Below are 20,929 nucleotides of genomic sequence, written 5' to 3'. Positions count from 1 at the left end.
CTCCCACTTATGTTCTCTTGTCCGGATTTGAGTACATATTAATTTTTCCATCGCTTCCCTATGGATATAACCCGTTCTCGTCACTTTACTGCGTTAGTAGTTGTTTGAGAAATGGTAAAAATTATAAATGTTTAAACTGGTGTTTCGGAGTGTTTAACGACGCGCTTCCGGACACACCAAGTTTTTGGCGCCGTTGTCGGAGAAGAAATGGAGAAAATTTTTTATTTGCTTTATCTGGATCTATTTCATTATTTTTTATTTTCGTTTGATTACTTGATCTGCTCTCTCCATGCAGGAAATGGAATCTACTCGTGCGAGTAGATTTCCACGTAGGAACAACTCATTTCCTATTAATTATAAATTATATAAATATTGTTAGATAATTAGATATATATAATTATCTAATTATAAATATATAATAGTTATTATATAAATATTGTTAATAACTAGATTCAAACTGTTCGAACGGTTTTGCACTTTTTTTATTTTATTTTTATTTGTTTTTATTTTTTCATCAAAATGGTCCAACAGTTCGATAATTATATAAGATAATTAGATATATATATATATATATAATTATCTAATTATATAAATATATAATAGTTATTATAAATATTGTTAATAACTAGATATTGAACCGTTCAAACGGTTTTGACCATTTTTTATTTTATTTTTTGTTAGAATGGTCCAACTATTAGATAGTTATATAAATATATAATAGTTATTATATAAATATTGTTAATAACTAGATATCGAACCATTCGAACAATTTTGACCATTTTTTTTAAATTTTTTATTTTTTTTTGTCAGAACGATCTAACCGTTCAATAATTATATAAATATATGTCATTATGAATATTGCTAATAACTAGATATCGAACCGTTCAAGTCGTTTGAACGGTTTTGACCATTTTTTACTTTTTTGTTAGAATGGGTCGACCGTTTGGTTCATACGATTGGACCGTTCGACCTGGGAACTGGACCCCTAACCGGTTCGGTGGTCAGTTTTAAAAACCATGATGTTATGTCATTCGAGCGTGTGACTCATACGACCTGAAAATGGAACCATTCTAGCCACTGGTTTTTGGGTCGACGGTTTGACTGTCTAGTTCGAATGGATGACCCATTCTGACAACAAAAATTAAAAAAATAAAAAAATGGCCAAAAGCCATTGAACATGTCAATGGATTGATGGTTCCCAATTAAAAGAAAATAAAAAAAAGGATGATCGTTCTGACAAAAAAAATTACAGGGAAAAAATTGAGTGTGTAAAGTCCATTAAGCAGTCCCATACGTGTTATGTCATTCGAGCGTGTGACTCATACGACCTGAAAACGGAATCGTTCTGGTAATCGGTTTTCGGGTCGACGGTTTGACTGCTCAAACCAAATGGACGACCCATTCTGACAAAAAAATTAAGAAAAATAAAAAATGACCAAAAAATATTGAATTGGTCAATGGTTTGACTGCATGGGTCAATGGGTCGTTGGCCGATTCAACGATTTTTTGCCAGGGACCGAGATTAGGATAAAATGGAATCGATTGCTTGGATAGTTCCCAATTAAAAAAAATGGCCGAAAACCATTTTATGGGTGAACGAGTCGATGACTCGACCGCTTGGGTAAATGAATCATTTCAGCCCCTACGAAGCAAGGTCCCTCCGCTAGTTTTACTTTATATTTATAGCTAGATTGAGTGCTAAGGACCTAGCAGCTTAGATAGTCACTTGGTATCTTTCCAAGTATGGAGTTTTGAGGCAAAAGCCGTGTACCTAAAGGTTCTTTGTGGTAAGGCTAGTGGACCTCATGTGCCTCTTGCTTTGTCCCATCTTCTACCACTCAATCAGCATGTTCATGTGTTTGGTACATCTGTTCCCATTTTGTTTTGTTCCAAATGTGCATTTGACATTATTGATTTTAAGATAATTTGACAAAAATATTTAGATTTCAAAATCCTATTCTTTGGAATATTTCCACATCACTGTAAGATAGAACATTACGAAAAGAATGTACCAAGTTCCAAATTTCATACACTCCCTGGTCTATAATATCCCAGAATGGCAAGTGCAAGAAGAGGATAGAAAAAAGCATATGAAAAAGATTAGAAGTGTGGGGACCGGGCACAAATGTAAAATTTAGAGGTTGGAATTGTACTTAAACATCACATCAAGGTCAAGGAAGCCATTTCAATCATCATTACTCATATGCGTTTAATGAGATATTCCTAGTTCCTAGGTCCTCCAGTTGTGCGGAACGCTAAGGATTTATAATTGATCTTCACTTGCAGACTTAAGAAGAAGGCATTTTTCGTTATAATCTTCGGATAAAATCATTGGAATGGCAGAAACAATCAGAAGTCAAAATAGGTAGTTTCTTCTTTGTTGAAAGGTGGTTGATATGGTTATTACTGAAGACTCATCCCTGTTTCTGATCGAATCCTCCAACACTCCGATTGTGGGTCGGTTTTGCAGGTGTGCAGTTGTTTCAGGAGCCAATAAAGGGATTGGACTGGAGATCTGTCGACAGTTAGCATCTAATGGTGTGTACTGGTGGTGTTAACAGTTAGAGATGAGAATAAGGGTGTGGAAGCAGCTGAAAATCTCAAAGCGGCCGGACTCCCTAATGTGATCTTTCATCAGCTAGATGTGATGGACCCCTCTAGTATTGCTTCTCTGGGAGATTTCGTCAAATCCCATTTTGGGAAGCTTGACATCTTGGTAACGTTGGAACCCAGTTACTTAAAAGGAGCGTTTTATAAATTACAACATCAATGTTTTTGTTTTCATTTATTTTCTAAAACTTGTTCTTGAACTCTGTCACTGTGTTCTTGCATTGAAAAGCAAAAACAAGTTGGGTTTTGTTTAAAACAAACAATACATGTTCTTTTCTGTATTTTTTTTCAAGATCCAATTTGTTATCAAACCAGCTTCTTTTGTTTTTGTTTTCCGAACTTACAACAAGAAAAAGAATTTACATTGGAGAAAACCCCCTTAGCTTTTTTGGTTTCAGTCTTAATATAGTCTAGAAATTGAATTTTAGTGGAAATCCAATTATTGTGTAGAAAGCATCTATCTCTTCACTAAAGAGATTTACTGGGAAACAGAGACCTCCTTCCACAACTTTTTTTTGGTTTTGTAATGAATGAATGGATTCATGAAAGAGAAATCAAATCCCTTTACAGGTGAACAACGCCGGGATTGGTGGAGTGATAGTAGACTGTGATGCTTTAAGGGCGTGGTGAGGTAAAGTAAAACCTCTCCTTTTAACAATCTACTTACTTTTGCTGCAACCAAATCCTTTTAACAGTCTATCGATATTTGATGATTGTTAAGTTTATCTGAATCTAGTGGGCTAGCTATATAACTTGTTAGCAGAGTTTTTACCAGAATTGTGGTAGAGATGGGTCAAAGAAGATTTTCTTCTTGTGGAGGATGTGGGTGCCATAGTGTTAAACACCAAACAAACTGATGTTGTTACATTGATCCAGGCAATAGGTGAGAAACCAGAATGGAAGAAAATAATGACCCAAACTTACGATTTGGCAGAAGAATGTTTGCAAACAAACTACTATGGAACTAAAAGAGTGACTAAAGAACTTATTCCCCTCCTTCAGCTATCTGATTCAGCAAGAATTGTTAATGTTTCCTCTTCCATGGGGAAGCTAAAGGTACAAAATCTTCCTTCAAACCAAAACAATCGGCAATCCTTAATTATATTATACTAAACTAAGGAAATTGCTTGGTGGTTTTTCTACTATGAAATGGATCAAATTCTTACTTTTACCCCATTAATTGAATTTTACTTTGTATGTATCTCATTTTATTTTCAGTAAGGCTCAGTTTGAAAAGAGTAGAAATGTACAAATACACAAAAAATAATACAAAATACAAGTTTCTGTTTGTTTGCAGTGCAAATCTGAGCTGAACAGAAATTTTTGACCTATTCAGTTTTGCATTCATACAAAATTTTTACCTTTCGTCTCATCTGTATTCATTAGCAGTGCAAATTTGACGCACCGTGGTAGCAATAAACCAGGCGGACTACGCAAGCACCAGACAAATACGAGGCTTCATCGTGAAGCCGGTTGTAACTAGGCGTAAGCCTTTGGAAGAGAGAGAGGAGTTGGTGAATTCTTGTGTGTCATTGAGCTTAGAAACTAAAGTATTTATAATACATACTGGTAGTCTTGTAGAATAATTAGGAAAATAGAACAACTAAAACAACTAGGACTTGGACTTGACGTCCACCGTCCGCTGCATGCATCTCTCTAGATGTCCTTATCCGATGTGTGTTCCTCCCAACTTGTCGCCGGCTGGTTCAGCTGGTTCGGTGGGTCGTGAGCTGGCCCTCCATCATTCTACCCCACTTGAAAAGAACTCGACCCCAAGTCATGATCGGGATATGAAAGTGTCGCTTCCGGTAAATAATGATGAAGATCAACAACATTAAATGTTTTGGAGATACCCATGTGATCTGGCAAGTCCACTACGTAAGCATTGTCATTGATCCTCTTCGTGATCTTGTACAGATTGTACTTCCGAGGCTGTAGCTTGTTATACTTTCCCATGGGAAAGCGTTCCTTCCTTAAGAACACCATGACTTCATCATCGATGTCAAACAATTGGTGTTGTCGATGCTTATCAGCTGCAATCTTGTACTTTGCATTGGTTCGCTCTAGTTTCTATTGCATTGCTTCCTAGACAGACTGGATCTGTTCTGCTAGCTATTCTACAGAAGTGCTGAGGTCAGGTACCCTGGATAGCTTCACTAAGTCCAACACATAGTTAGGTACCTTCATATAAACAATGGAAAAGGGGGATTTACCAGTAGAGTTATGAACTGCATTGTTGTAGGCGAACTTTGCCTGTGCTAAGGCGAAATCCCACTGCTTTGATCTCTCCCTATAGATGCTGCGGATCAAGTTACCTAGGGTTTGATTCACCACCTCCGTTTGTCCATCTGTTTGTGGATGAGCTGTACTGCTGAAATTCAATGATGAGTCGAATAATCTCCACAGGGTCATCCAGAAGTGACTTAAGAACCTCGTATCTCGGTTCGATGTGATGGTCTTAGGTACCCCATGTAAACGGACAATCTCTCTGAAAAATAGCTTAGTTGTTGCTGTTGCATCCGCGGTCTTCTTGCATGGGAGGAAGTGAGCCATCTTGGAGAACCGGTCAACCACTACGAAGACGGAGTCCATATTTCTTGGAGTCTTTGGCAAGCCTAGCACGAAATCCATGGACAGGTCTTCCCAAATCGCAGTAGGAATAGGTAGAGGCATGCAGAGGCCTGTATTCTGGGCTTGTCCCTTAGTGATCTGATAGATATAGCATCTACTCACAATAGTGGTCACATCTCTCCTTAACATAGGCCAGTAGTAACATCCCTTGACTGCTTCCATTGTTTTGTCTCTCCCGAGGTGTCCTGCTAATCCGCCCCCATGCAGATCCCTGATGATCTTCTCACGGAGGGAGGTGCAAGGGATACACAATTGTTCCCCCTTCATAAGGAATCCATCGTGAATGTAGAAATCACCTGCTGGCAGTTGATTTATGCATTTTTCCCACACCTACTTGAAGTTCTCATCCTAGGCATATAGATCTTTTAAGCATTCAAAGCCCGCAATTTCAATGCTGAGAGTCTTGATAAGGGCTACATGCTTACTTAGAGCATCGGCCACTATGTTGTGCTATCCAGCCTTATACACAAATTTGTATGGGAATTTATCAATAAAAGCAGACCATCTTGCATGCAGGTCACTCCTCAACTATTTTTGCTTATTGAGATACTTAAGAGCTTGCTGGTTGGTGTAAAGAACAAATTCTTTAGCAATCAAATAATGTTCCCAAGTTTTCAGTGCTCTAACAACAACGTAGAAATCTTTATCATAAGTGGACCACTTCTTCCTAGCTTTACATAACTTTTCAATAAATAAAGCAACTGGTCTCTTCTCTTTGGACATTATAGCCCCTATGCCAACTCCACTGGCATCATACTCAACCTCAAATAGTTTATCAAAACTTGGTAGTGCAAGGACAAGAGCAGTGCATAGTTTTTGTTCGATGAGAGCAAAACTCTTCTCTTGTTTTTCTCCCCATTGAAACTTTCCCTTTTTCAAACATTCAGTGATGGGAGCTACAATACTACTAAACTGTTTGATAAATTGCCTATAAAAAGTTGTTACCCCATGGAAACGTCTTACGTCTGTGATGTTTGATGGGGTCGGCCAATCCCTAATGGCTTTCACCTTTTCCTCATCCACCTTAATTCCATCCTTATAATGAATCCTAAGAACAACAAATTATCGCTCATGAAAGTGCACTTCTTTAAATTAGCATATAATTTGTTTTTCTTTAATGCATTCAAGACTTCCCTGATATGTCTTAGGTGCTCAGTGATAGATTTGTTGTAAATCAAGATGTCATCAAAATATACCACAACAAATTTACCAATAAAAGGGTGTAGTACCTGATACATTAGCCTCATGAAGGTGTTGGGTGTGTTGGTTAGTCCAAAGGGCATGACTAATCATTCGAACAATCCATCTTTAGTCTTGAAGGCTGTCTTCCACTCATCTTCGAGACGGATCCTGATCTGATGGTAACCACTCCCGAGATCGATTTTGGAAAAGAATACAACTCCATCAAGTTGATCCAGCATGCCGTCCAACCTGGGAATGGGAAATTTGTAGCCAATAGTGATCTTATTAATGGCCTTGTTGTTGACACACATCCTCCAACTCCCATTTTTCTTGGGTGTTAATAATGTTGGCACTGTACAAGGACTCGTGCTGACCTGAATATGCCAATTTCTTAATAATTCTTCTACCTTCTCCCGTAAGATCTCATTTTCTTTAGAACTCATCATGTAGTACGGTAGATTAGGTAGACTAGCACCAGGAACAAAATCAATATGATGTTGGATATCTCGCATGGGTGGGAGGTCATTAGGTAACTCATTTGGAACTACATCATGGAACTCATTAAGTAGTCTCTGCACTTCCACTGGAATTTTGTTTTCCTCCAGTGACTCATTCATGCTTTCTCCCTTTATTACCAACAAGTGGACCTCGCGGGCATCCTTACATTCTCTTATAAATTCAGCATGGTGATGTGTAATGGTAAGGAAATTATTCTCCTCTGCCTTTGAAGCTTTGGGTGGATTCTTTTCTGCCATGGGTAATAAGGTGTAGCATACACCCTCTTTTTCGAGTTGGTAGGTATTCTTCCTACCTAGGTGTTTTGCATCTGTATCAAACTGCCATGACATACCTAGCAAAATATGGCAAGCATCCATATCCACAATATCACAATATACCTCATCAGTGTACTTACCAATGGAGAATGGGACCTTGCAGCATTCCTCCACCCGTACGTCGCCAACTTCCTTGATCCACCCAATTGTGTATGGGTCCGGGTGTTTCTCAGGAAGTAGTTGTAATTTCCGTACCACATCCCTGCAAATAATATTTTCCTGACTGCCACTATCAATAATTAAATCAAATAACTTACCCTGCACAGTACATCTAATGCAAAACAATCAATGTTGTTGAGTGGTATCTTTGCTTCTTTGGGACAACAATAATTTTCTCACAACACATGTGTATTCTTCATGTTTATAGGGACCTTCTTCGTCTTCTCCATCAGCTCCACAATATACTTCATCATCAACATCTTCTTCATTTTCCCTCTCTACCATGTTAACTGCCTTCCTTCTAGGACAATCACTAGACCTATGCCCAACTTCATTGCACTTGAAGTATTTAAAAAGAGCACGCTCTGCATAGGGATTACTGGGTTTGGGAGGGTTTGAAGTGTTACCTCAAGTGTTTCCTCCCATAGCGGCCTTACTGGGGTTGGATGTATTCGGCGGGTGGGAGGGTTTTACTGTTAGACAGTTTTGTATGCCCTTAGCTTCAATCAGAATGATGTACTTTATGAGTTTATTGTAAAATGAATAAAAGTGCATATTTGATTCATGTTCCCTTGGTATGTTTCTGTGTAATACCCTTAAACTGGACACTTAATGAGAACCGTGTTAGTTTAGAATGTTCACAGCCAGTGGGTCGGTCAAGGGAGACCTATCCTGATAAGGTTGACACTGTGGTGCCACCAAGTCGGTTGGGGTGGCTTGTCTTAGCTGCCAGGGTGAGACCCTAGGCACATATAGTGTAGGGTTAATTCAATCTTTGAACTGGACCAGATTTCCAGCATTGCTCTGGACCTTGGAGATTAATGGGCAAAACTGGAAAGTTACACCCAACCCCAAGACTCGATTATGATACTGCACTAGGTGTCAGATTGGATTGTCTTTGATGTACCAATCAGTGAGATCCTTAACGGGGGCCAAAACCTGGGTATGTTGGGATAGTCTAAGAATTCATCTGAGTGGGTGATCATAGTGATAGAATCAGCCCCTTTGTCGGACAAAGGTAATGATCGGGGATGCACTCTCACTGATGGAAACCAAGATTGCCGGCAACCAATTTCAATCGTTAGATTTGTTTTGCAAAATATATTTTATATGAGATATAAAAGTATATATATTATGGCTTCTAAAATGTTTGCAAAAGGTTTCAATTCCTGGGATCCATATAAGCAGAGAGTGTAACACTATTCCTTGCAGCCGAGGGAGAGGGCCTCTCTTGTCAGGAAGTGTTTGATCATTATGGGCTGAGAGGTTAAGTGTAAGACCATTCAGGGTAATACTTGATGTGCTAATCTTGCATCTGCCCACAATCCCTAGGTGTTACAAGGTGGCTTGGCCCAGGGACCACTTAGGGTAAGTGTTGGGCCCATAGAGCCCATTTGATGGGTTTCAGGGGGTGCACTGTCCATAGCAGTGTATTCGACCAGCCCTTGTAACAAAGGCTGGGCCGAACTCATGTGGCTGATGTGTAGATCGATGCTTGGGTCCCACGCCATACAAGGAAGCCCAAATGGGTAGCAGTTAGGAAGACTAAGTGAGCACATAAGCTTAATGGGCCTAAAACCCACTTCGAACTAGACTTTTTTAATAAGTTAAATATGGGCGAAATCTGAGATGGATCAGCAGATAGAATAGGTCTTAACCCCATCCACTCAGAGAGTCCAGATCTGAATATGATTTAGATCTAGAAACCTTCTAATGAGATTAGGAGAAGGCTGATCTAATCTACAGATAAGATAAGGGTTTATCCTTAACACCTAAAGAGATGTCTGATCCAAATATGATTTGGATCAGCAGCTCCTAATTGGATTAGGAGTTGATCTTTTAGAGTTACAAAAGTAGGGGACAACAGCCATTAGAAATATACAATTCACATTCTCTTCAGAGCTGAAATCACAGAAGAAAGATTTCTGCAATCCCTGCAAAGATCTTTCTTGCCGCTTCCATCCTGCAACCGCCAGACATCCAGTTCGATCTCCTGTTGTGGGAGAAGTCAAGATTTGATCTTGACATCAGTTCTTTGAGGAAGAATTGATAGGAAGCTATGCTCACGTGCCATCCTGCTGTTTCTTGTGAATGACAAAATTCTTGGAGAAGAATACTGTTGATTTTGCTCCATCCTACACTGTGCCATCTTCAGTGGGAGCAGTCTTTGGATCCTTCATTGGGCGTGAACACCTTCGTTGGGAGATATTATTTCTCTGTATCAGGTATAACCCTTTCCTACCCCTTTTGGTTCAGATTTGGTTCAGTTTATGGTTCAAGATTGATCATTGAAAATATGATTTTCTAAATAGGGAATGCGATTCCCAATTGAAGGGAGAGAAAAATTGTTGAAATTCTCCCCCATCATTCTAAAAGATTCGGGCATCCATACAATGGATCTCTCATCCCTTTAGTGGCATCAGAGCCATGGTTCAAATCTTGAACCAATTTGTTTCAGATCTAAACCTGCACAAATGGGCAGAAGGCGTTCTACCCAATTTGCGTAGATATGTGTTTTGGGAAATTTGTTCCCAAAATTATGGGCAAATAATCTGAAATTAAATTTGTATAAATCTTATTATTATTTAGAATTGTTCTTTATGATTTTCTTGATTTATGGGCTGCTCATACAAGAGGAGATCAAAATCTTGATTTGCACAGGGAACCTGCGATTTTGCAGATTATGGATTATTTTATTACATTTGGTCTGTAAAATATATATATTTTTTATTTTTTAAACTGAATATATAAGTATTCAATCTGATGTAATTATTAATAGAAATTAGGATTTCTATTTATTTTATTTTGGATCGAAGATGGCGGCGCAAGGGAGGAGATTTCGCAGATGGGAGATTTGCAATCTGCGATTTGCAGTTTATGAAATTGCAAACTGTGATCTAACCTCTGTTTTGCAGGATGGATTGTACGAACAACCCTGTTTGATTATTGTTTTTCTATTATCAGTATTTAATTTTAGATTATTTTCTTGAATTAAAGATTTAATTAAAGATCAAACCCTAAACCCATTCGAACCAAGATTGGTTCAAATCATTTGGACCAAATCTAGGGTTCGATCAAAGCTAAATGTCTGCCCTAATTTTCCCACTAATGGGCTTCAGGATTGATATTTAATTAAATGGTTAATTTGGCCTAACTTGTAAAGGCCCAGTTTTAAATGGTTAAAACTACTAAAAGCCCACTCTGCGGATAAACCTATATGGGCTGAACCCATCAATCCGAATTCGGCCCATATACCTAGATAATATTAAATGGTTAATATTATGGATTTAAAATGGGGTTCAAATGTGCTTTACAGATAATTAATTGATTGGATCAATTTATCCTTGCATGTGATGTATGGATGTGTGATGTGCTACGTACATGGGCCATAAGTACTTGGTCCATGCTCAATCGATAGTGGCTTTTGCGCACACCATGGCCGAATGCACATCATTGCCATGGTGTCCCTTTTGCTCATTGGATGACCTCCCTCAGTGATGGGCCCCACACCTCATCAAGAGGTTACGTGCGGAACCCTAGTCGATGTAGGCCCACCGAAATCTGGCTTTATGAAAGTCAGTGCGAGCCACTTTGGTTTGACCTAGATCAAACTAGGGCATAATTAATTGTTCCCTCTAGCTAATATGAGTGCATGTGATAGGGAGATTCATATGATGAACTCTCTAAAGGCCTTCCATCATTAGCATGAGGATGGGTCCTTGAGTAATGAGGAAACACACCAGAAAATGGGTTATACATTTGCTGTTGGGCTTGTCTGAGTGTTTCATAAGATGATAGGGGCGTCATAGACCGATGTGGGAGGGGCTTCACCAGAAAATGGGAACTCTCTCACGGTACCTTGGCGTTCATGAATATGATGGGTAAGCACTCAATGGACAGAAAGGTTTACATGAAAACGACTCTGATCCTTTTCTGACAGAGACCAAAGGGAAAACTCATATGATGAGTGGATATGATCATTCACAAGAAGGTGGTGGGGTTATGCAGCTAAAACAGTTGGCTCTATGCACCCTATGTGATTTCCCACATTTCCAGAGACAACCCGTAGTCTCCGTCACTAAGAAAGGAGAAAAATCTCAGAGATGAATACATGGAAATGGAACGTAGATTAAAATCCATATCTATGTAATGAACATGAATCAAATTAGGTTGTGGACTGATGTTTGCTCTTTTATCAGAAATGACAAACGGACAATTTGCAAAGTTGCTTGATGACAACAAGTTGAAGGGCTCAAACTATGTTGATTGGTATAGGAAACTTATGATGGTCCTAATTTCTAAAAAGTTAGATAAAGTGGCAAAGAATCCTGCCCTGGAGCATCCGAGTGATAGGGCTTCTGAGGCCCGAAGGAGAGGCTATCAGGAATGGGAGGAGAAAAACTCCCTTGCCCGGTGTTACATCATTTCCTCATTGGACAACTCAATACAGAGGCAGTTCGATCAGATTGAACTTGCCAATGACATATTGGATAGTTTCAGGATGATGTATGAAGAGCAGAATCGTTCTACTCGACAGAATGTCTTGAAATAGTTCATGATCGCACAAATGTCTATGGGCCAACAAGTTCACGACCATTATCTTTGGATGATGGGATACATCAACGAACTGGAGGTTCTTGGATCTGGGCTAGACCTTGCGACCCAGATAGATGCTATCCTTAATTCTTTGCCTCATTTCTTTAATCCGTTCATCATGAACTATAACATAAACAAGTTATATGTCAGCTTGCAAGAGCTCAGCAATATGTTGCAAAGAGCTGAAGAACTAATTAAAAAGGATGAGCCTGTAGCTATGCTTGTTGAAGCTAGCAAGGCAGGCAAGAGAAAGAGGAAGACAAAGAAGCCTCAGAAGAAAGCCACTAAGGGCAAGAAACAGAAGAAAGACAAAGCATCAGATGCCTGTTACTTCTGCAAGAAGACTGGCCACTGGAAAAGGAACTATCCTGCCTACCTGGAATCCAAGAAAGGTAATTTTGAAACTTGTGTTATAGAAACCAATTTATTGGTAGCTTCTGCGTCTTGGTGTATTGACTCCGTGGCTTCAACTCATGCATGTAATTCATTGCAGGGGTTCAAGGTAAGCAGAAGGCTGAGAGAAAGAGAAATCACGCTCTACTTGGGGACTACTGCAACTGTTGCAGCCGCGACCATAGGAACCGTGGAGTTACTTTTTAGAGAATGAACAATTGTATTGAAAGATTGTCTTTATGTACAAAATTTAAGGAGAAATTTGATTTCTGTCTCAAAACTGTGTGCAGATGGTTACTCTGTCTTCTTTAGTAATACGATTACTATTAAAAAAAATAACAGATTCATCACACACGGGGAACTGGAGAATGGTCTCTATGTTCTACATCATTCTCTAGAAACTAACAAACCGAAACTACGTCGGCTGAAATCCCCAAGAAGAGAGCCCATGATACAATTAATCCCACGTGTCTATGGCATTACTGACTTGGCCGCATCAGTGTTGACCCAATCACATGGTTGGTAAAGGATGGTCCTTTGGATTTTCTAACTGTAGAAGATCTTCCCACCTGTGAGCCTTGCCTACAAGGCAAGATGACGAAATGACCATTTAACGGTAAGCCTAAAAGATGTACAGGCACACTTGACCTTATACATACTGAAGTATGTGGTCTCCTGAGTGTTAGGAGATGGAATCATGTGTATTTCATCACCTTTATAGATGATATTTCACGATATGGTTACGTGTACCTAATGAGACACAAGTTTGAATCCTTTGAAAAGTTCAAAGAGTTCAGACAAGAGGTCGAGAAACAGTTAGGAAGAGAAATCAAAGCCCTTCAATAAGATCACAACTTAACGGACAATGGGATAGTATCGCAATTAGCTCTTCCTGCTACACCACAACTTAACGGTGTTTCAGAGAGGAGGAATAAGACCTTATTGGATATGGTCCGGTCACTTCTCATACACTCAGAGTTACCCACATCATTTTGGGGTTATGCATTAGAGACTATGATTTACGTGCTGAATCGAGTTCCAACCAAATCGGTTCCGAATACTCCATATGAACTTTGGTTCGGAAAGAAACCAAGTGTCAGACACTTGAAAGTTTGGGGTTGTCCAACACATGTTAAAAGAACAAGTGTAGACAAGTTGGAATCCAAGACCTGTCGTTGCCTATTTGTAGGCTACCCAAAAGGCTTTGTAGGTTACCTATTCTACGACGCAAGTGAGCAGAAAGTGTTCTACAACTGAAATGCACAATTCTTGAAAACCGATTACATCCTGGACACCCATCGTCAAGAAGTTGTTCTTGATGAGGAGAGCTCAGAAGCAGTGGGAGATGTCCCACAATTTCTAGGAAGTGACCAACCTAGAAGATCCACTCGAGTATCCAGGCCATCAGTCCGTTATGGTTATGACTAGGATAGTTACCTAGTGGAAACCTTGACTAGTGAGGAGGATCCCGTGACTTACACGGAAGATATGTTGGACATAGATTCCCAGAAGTGGGTGGAGGCCATGAGAGCAGAGATGGACTCAATGGAGACAAATGGAGTCTGGACTCTAGTAGATCCGCCCTCTAGGGTAAAAGCAATCGGTTACAAATGGATTTACAAGAGGAAGAAGGGCCTCGATGGTCGAGTTGAGACCTTCAAAGCCCGTCTGGTGGCGAAAGGATACACTCAAAAAGAGGGCATTGATTATGAGGAAACCTTTTCACCTATTGCCATGCTTAAATCCATTAGAATCCTGCTAGCTGAAGCAGCATACCATGATTATGAGATTTGGCAGATGGATGTCAAAACTGCAATGCTGAATGGAGATCTTACTGAAGATATCTATATGCATCTGCCACAAGGCTTCATTGCTGCAGGTCAGGAAAGCATGATATGTGAACTTAATAGATCCATTTATAGACTTAAGCAAGCTTCTAGGAGTTGGAACATTCGTTTTGACTCTGTTGTCAAATCGTTTAACTTCAAGCAGAATCCGGTTGAACCCTATGCTTATAGGAATGTTAATTACGGTGAAAGTATGACTTTTCACAGCAATTCTCCATGAAAGATCTTGGAGAAGCCTCCTATATATCGGGTCTTCGACTCTATAGAGATAGATCGAAGCGGATAATAGGATTATCCCAATCTGCTTACATTGACAAAATAGTCAAAAGATACAGCATGGAAAACTCCAAGAAAGGAAATGTTCCTTTCAGGCAAGGAGTCACTCTCTCCAAGAATATGTCTCCCAAGACTTCTGAGGAGATTGTTGGCATGAAAGGCATTACCTATGCCTCTACCGTAGGGAGCATCATGTATGCCATGCTGTGCACTCATCCTAACATTGCTCAGGCAGTGAGTGTAGTAAGCAGATTTCAGGCCAACCAAGGGCAGGAGAACTGAACTGTTGTGAAAAACATACTTAAGTACATTCGAAGGACAAAAGAGTTTTGTCTAGTATTCGACGGTAGCTCACTACAGATCCAAGGGTATACAGATGCCGATTTCCAGTCAGATCCAGATGATAGAAAGTCTACATTTGGATATGTTTTCACAATAGGATCGTGTGCTGTTTGCTGGAAAAGCAGCAAACAAGGGTCCACTATAGACTCCACGATCGAGGCCGAGTATATTGCCGCAAGTGAGGCTGCCAAAGAAGTCGTGTGGATGAAGAAGTTCGTTCATGAGTTGGGAGTAGTTCCGTCCAGCACATCACCCATCCCGTTGTTGTGTGACAACAATGGAGCTATTGCTTAGGCTAAGAAGCCACGAGCCCACTTGAAGTCGAAGCACATTGAGAGGAAGTACCACGTACTGCGGGAGATTGTTAGTAGAGGGGACATCCTGATTCAGAAAGTAGCGTCAGCGGAAAATGTAGCAGACCCATTGACAAAGCTACTATCACAGAAAGTGTTTGAGAAAGATGTGGAAAGCATGGGACTCCAGCTTGTACTTGATTGAACCTAAGTGCAAGTGGGAGATGTTAGATAGTTTTGTATGCCCTTAGATTCAATCAGAATGATGTACTTTATGAGTTTATTGTAAATGAATAAAAGTGCATATTTGATTCATGTTCACTTGATATGTTTTTATGTAATAACTTTAAACTGGACACTTAATGAGACTCGTGTTAGTTTAGAATGTTCACAGCCAGTGGGTCGGTCTGGGGAGACCTATCTTGATAAGGCTGACATTGTGGTGCTACCAAGTCAGTTGGGGTGGCCTGTCTCTGTTGCCAGGGTGAGACCTTAGGCACATACAATGTAGGGTTAATTCAATCTTTGAACTGGACCAGATTTCCAGCATTGCGCTGGACCTTGGAGATTAATGGGCAAAACTAGAAAGTTACACCCGACCCTAAGACTGGATTATGATACTACACTAGGTGTCGGATTGGGTTGTCTTTGATGTACCAATCAGTGAGATCTTTAACGGGGGCCAAAACCTGGGTATGTTGGGATAGTCTGAAAATTCATCTGAGTGGGTGATCATAGTGATAGAATCAACCCCTTTGTCGGACAAAGGTAATGATCGGGGATGCACTCTCACTGATGGAATCCAAGATTGCCGGCAGTTGATTTCAATCGTTGAGATTTGTTTTGCAAAATATATTTTATATGAGATATAAAAGTATATATATTATGGTTTCTAAAATGTTTGCAAAAGGTTTCAATTCCTGTGATCCATATAAGCAGAGAGTGCAACACTATTCCTTGCAGCCGAGGGAGAAGTCCTCTCTTGTCAAGAAATGTTTGATCATAATGGGCTGAGAGGTTAAGTGTAAGACCATTGAGGGTAATACCTGATGGGCTAGTCTTGCATCTGCCCACAGTCCCTGGGTGTTACAAGGTGGCTTGGCCTAGGGACCACTTAAGGTAAGTGTTAGGCCCATAGAGTCCATTTGATGGGTTTTAGGAAGTGCATTGTCCATAGCAGTGTATTCGGCCAGCCCTTGTAATAAAGGCTGGGCCGAACCCATGTGGCTGATGTGTAGATCAATGCTTGAGTTCCACGCCATACAAGGAAACCCAATTGGGCAGCAGTTAGGAACACTAAGTGAGCACATAAGCTTAATGGGCTAAAGCCCATTTCGAACTAGACTATTTTAATAAGTTAAATATGGGCGAAATCTGAGATGGATCAGCAGATAGGATAGGTCTTAACCCCATCCACTCAGAGAGTCCAGATCTGAATATGATTCAGATCTAGAAACCCCATTATGAGATTAGGAGAAGGCTGATCTAATCTGTAGATAAGATAAGGGTTTATCGTTATCACCTAAAAAGATGTTTGATCCAAATATGATTTAGATCAACAGCTCCTAATTGGAATAGGAACTTATCTTTTAGGGTTACAAAAGAAGGAGGGGGCGGCAGCCTTTCGAAATATACAATTCACATCCTCTTCAGAGCTAAAATCACAGAAGAAAGATTTCTGCAATCCCTGCAAAGATCTTTCTTGCCGCCCCCATTCTGCAACCGCCAGACATCCAGTTCGATCTCTAATTGTGGGAGAAGTCAAGATTTGATCTTGACATCAGTTCTTTGAGAAAGAATTGATAGGAAGTTGTGCTCACGTGCCATCCTGTTGTTTCTTGTGAATGATAGAATTCTTGGAGAAGAATACTGTTGCTTCTGCTCCATCCTGCACTCTGCTATCTTCAGTGGGAGTAGTCTTTGGATCCTTCCTTGGGCGTGAACACCTTCGTTGGGAGATATTATTTCTCCATATCAGGTATAACCCTCTCCTACTCCTTTTGGTTCAGATTTGGTTCAGTTTATGGTTCAAGATTTATTATTGAAAATATGATTTTCTAAATAGGGAATGCGATTCCCAGTTGAAGGGAGAGAAAAATTGTTGAAATTTGCCCCCCTCATTCTGAAAGATTTGGTTGTCCATACGATGGATCTCTCATCCCTTCATGTACTCCGGGGGCTGACTTACCCTTGTCGACTGCTGTCGGTCTGTTGTCGCTCCCATTGTACCGTCGATAGTTTTCGCCTCGGGTCCTCTCTTGGAATATTAACTCAGCTTTCAAAGCTAAGTTCCTTGCTTCCTGCACAATGAGAACCATCTGGATGCCAATATTGTCTCTGATGGCTGGCCTCAAACTGCTCAAATAACGGGCTGCCTGTTGGTTGTCACTTTCAGATAGCTGATTTTGTCCAGCCAATCTCTGGAATTCAGATGTGTATTCTTTTACACTTCTTGTACCCTGTGCACACCATTGATATGATTCAAACATATATTGCTCATAATCAGGGGGTAAAAATCTACCTCTTATTAGCTGTTTCATGCGCCTCCATGTTCGAACTAGACCTCTTCCTTCTCTATTCCGGGTCTCCCTCATTCGTTCCCACCAGACAGATGCTTCTCCCTTCAGTTGGAAAGCTTCTAATTTCACCCTTCTTTCTTTCGGGATCTCCATGTACTCGAAGAAACGGTTGACCTCTGTGATCCAATCTAGAAGGCCCTCTATATCCAGATCCCCACTAAAAGTAGGAATATCTACCTTGAGTTTAAACTCATCAGTATTCCGACTGGGATTAAAGTTGTCGGGGTTGCGCCAATTCCTGCCGTTTCTGTCGTTGCTGGGAATAACTGGAGCAACGCCAAGTTCCATCTCGTCGTCACTATCATCATCAAGAACAGGATGTCGGGGTATAGGATTGACGAGGGGTCTACCGTGGTTGTCTCCCTCGATTGGGTATGGGTTCTCCCAGTTCCTTGGAACATCCTCCTGCAACAAAGTCCGCAGTTGTCCAGTGATCTCTACCAATTGCTGCTCAATGTTACGCGTGGCTGTGCGCTGCTCTTCGATTGCTCTCCAAACAGCTTGTAACCCCTGATCTCCGTCATGGGGTGGGTTGCGACTGGTACCGTCTTGGTTGGCCATCTGACTGGGCAAATTCCCGCTCTGATACCACCTAACGCAGCGTGGAAGCAATAAACCGGGCTGACTACACAAGCACCGGACGAACACGAGGCTTCATCGTGAAGCCGGTTGTAACTAGGCGTAAGCCTTTGGAAGAGAGAGAGAAGTTGGCAAATTCTTGTGTGTCTATTGAGCTTAGAAACTGAAGTATTTATAATACATATTGGTAGTCTTGTAGAATAATTAGGAAAATAGAACAAGTAAAACAACTAGGACTTGGACTTGACGTCCACCGTCTGATAGCCACTATCAATGCAGGTTGGATACGTGATCTTATCTGCCATTACCATTATCCACTGCATGCATCTCTCTAGACGTCCTTATCCGATGCGTGTTCCTCCCTAGCTGTCTTCGGCTGGTTCGACTGGTTCGGTGGGTCGTGAGCTGGCCCTCCATCAAAATTAAACCTTGCATCTCAAAAACTAATTCAAATTTTGCATCACTTTTCTCCTACCTCAGGTCTCTTTGGGGATCACATCACTTTGCTTCCTACCTCACTCCCAAATAAGTAACCCTCCCCTACCTCCAATCTCTCTCTTTCCTTTAAGGTGGGGACTACATAATTTTATTTCTCATAAACAAATCAAAAGTAAACCAACCAATGCAAATGAAACTTGCACTGCAAACAAATTGAATCTAAAAGTTTCCCAGAATGCAAATAAATAGAGAAGTTGTTATTGTTTGCATTATCCATTAATTATGGACGCTGGTTTTGTTATTGTTCCAGCTTATCTCCAATGGACGAGCTAAAGAGGTGTTGGGTGATATTGATGGCGTCACGGAAGAGAAAGTGGATGAGGTGATAACTGAGTTTCTGAAGGATTTCAAGGAAGATTGTTTGGAATCAAGAGGTTGGCCTGATGTTCTGTCTTCCTATAAAGTCTCTAAGGCGTCTGCCAATGCTTATACACGAATTCTGGCAAAGAAGCATCCCAATTTCTGCATAAACTGTGTCTGTCCTGGTTTTGTGAAAACGGATATTAACTGCAATACCGGTGTCTTGACTGTTGAAGAAGGTGCAGAAAGTCCTGTGAGGTTGGCTTTGCTCCCTGATGGTGGGCCTTCCGGCCTGTTCTTTAATCGGAAGGAAGTATCACCGTTTTAACTTTGTTTGGAAGGTTTGGACCCAACTTCACCGAGAGACAATAAACTTGTTCATGGGCTCTCACAACTCTTTCTGCCATTTGTTCTATTCTGCTTTCCATCTTTATAGTCTTCAAGGAAATAACTCACTTTTGTTTTTGGTAAAACATTGAATCATTCCATTAAACCAGACCCCAAAATAGAGTTCATACAAGATTCAACAGAGGATAATAGCTCTCTGAAACCAGAGACCTGATTGGACTTCTGGACTATCTGGCCAGTAGGTGGGCATGCACCACTATTACAAGAACGATTAACATAGACCCAACTGACACCGTCAAACAAAGTAGCTTCATGCAAAATGTCTTCATACAGAAACCAAATGTTTCACTGCTTTTCTAGGCTCTTTGATTGGAAATAGGAGATGAGACTAAAGCCCCATTTGGTTCGTGAGAATAGGGGTCTGGAATCGGAATCGGAATGTGATATTCTGATTTCAACTGTTTGGTTGGATAGAGTCGGAATCCCATTCCCATTCCTGCTGGAATGACCTTCCCCCGTTTGAGGGAATGGCCATTCCCTGCCTCTCCCTTGGGAATGAAATTTCATTCCTGCTGATTTCAATTATCATTTCCATTTGTGTCTGAATCAGACAGACAGTGAGAATGGGCCATTCTAATTCCAATTCTAAAAGATTTCGATTTCGATTATTCTAATTCCAATTCTGACTGCGAAGCAAATGGACCCTTTATTCTCACACTTGATAGTAGTAGATTGCAAACCAGCCCTTTTTGCGAGCTGGATACCCAGCAAAATGGCATAAGCTTCCGAAAAGATTGCTGATCTTGGTGTATTAGTTGCTGCTTGAGCTGCATTAAAGTACCCATTCAAAGCTGTAATTAAAACTCCATACCCACCATGCACACCATTCAGAAAACTACCATCTGTCCAAACAAAGGCAAAACGATCGTGGGGGCCGCTATTACGGATGTAGCAATCTCGATTAATTCCAACAAGGTTCACAGGATAGATCTTTTGAGAGCTCACTAGCCTCAATTCTTGTTGGCTCCTGTGAGCATGAATAACTTTGGTCCAAAATATCGATATGCTCCATACGTTTTAATTTTTTCTTTTAAAAATCAGTTTAGGGGTCTGGTTTAAGGCTCCTCTATCCCCTGAATCGGTCAGAATCCCAATACACCTTTTATAGGAACGTATCAGAAAGCTTTCAGAATGATACGTATATGACTGATATGTATCGATACTTTGAATCTTATGAATAACTACCAAAAATAGATCAATAACCATCAGAGATGGATCAATTCTTTGCTTGTTGAGCTATTAAAGAGTAGAGAACAAAACCAGTCCATGATTGATCTTGATTGGTTAGGATCAAGCCTTAGACCTAGGGGGCGGCAAACCAAATGGGTCTAACGGCAATGCATGTGCTCTCATTCTCAAGCCCACATAGATGACAAATGCTGTCAAAATTCCAAACCCTTTTA

General features: G+C 40.5%; 1 pseudogene across 1 annotated transcript; it reads left to right on the top strand.

Annotated features, from left to right (window-relative positions):
- The first annotated feature begins 2,378 nt into the window (after positions 1-2,378).
- LOC148846366 ((+)-neomenthol dehydrogenase-like) lies at positions 2,379-19,517 on the top strand (annotated as a pseudogene). Its single transcript, XR_016102320.1, has 4 exons — positions 2,379-2,716; positions 3,181-3,246; positions 3,487-3,666; positions 19,069-19,517. The product of XR_016102320.1 is annotated as a (+)-neomenthol dehydrogenase-like (transcript).
- The last annotated feature ends 1,412 nt before the right edge of the window (positions 19,518-20,929 follow it).

This window comes from Nelumbo lutea, chromosome 7, assembly GCF_056320005.1.
Source record: "Nelumbo lutea isolate HS-2025 chromosome 7, American lotus-T2T, whole genome shotgun sequence".
NCBI classification, from domain to species: domain Eukaryota; kingdom Viridiplantae; phylum Streptophyta; class Magnoliopsida; order Proteales; family Nelumbonaceae; genus Nelumbo; species Nelumbo lutea.
The sequence above is the reverse complement of the archived record's forward strand: the minus strand, read 5'-3'. Positions and strand labels throughout refer to the sequence as shown.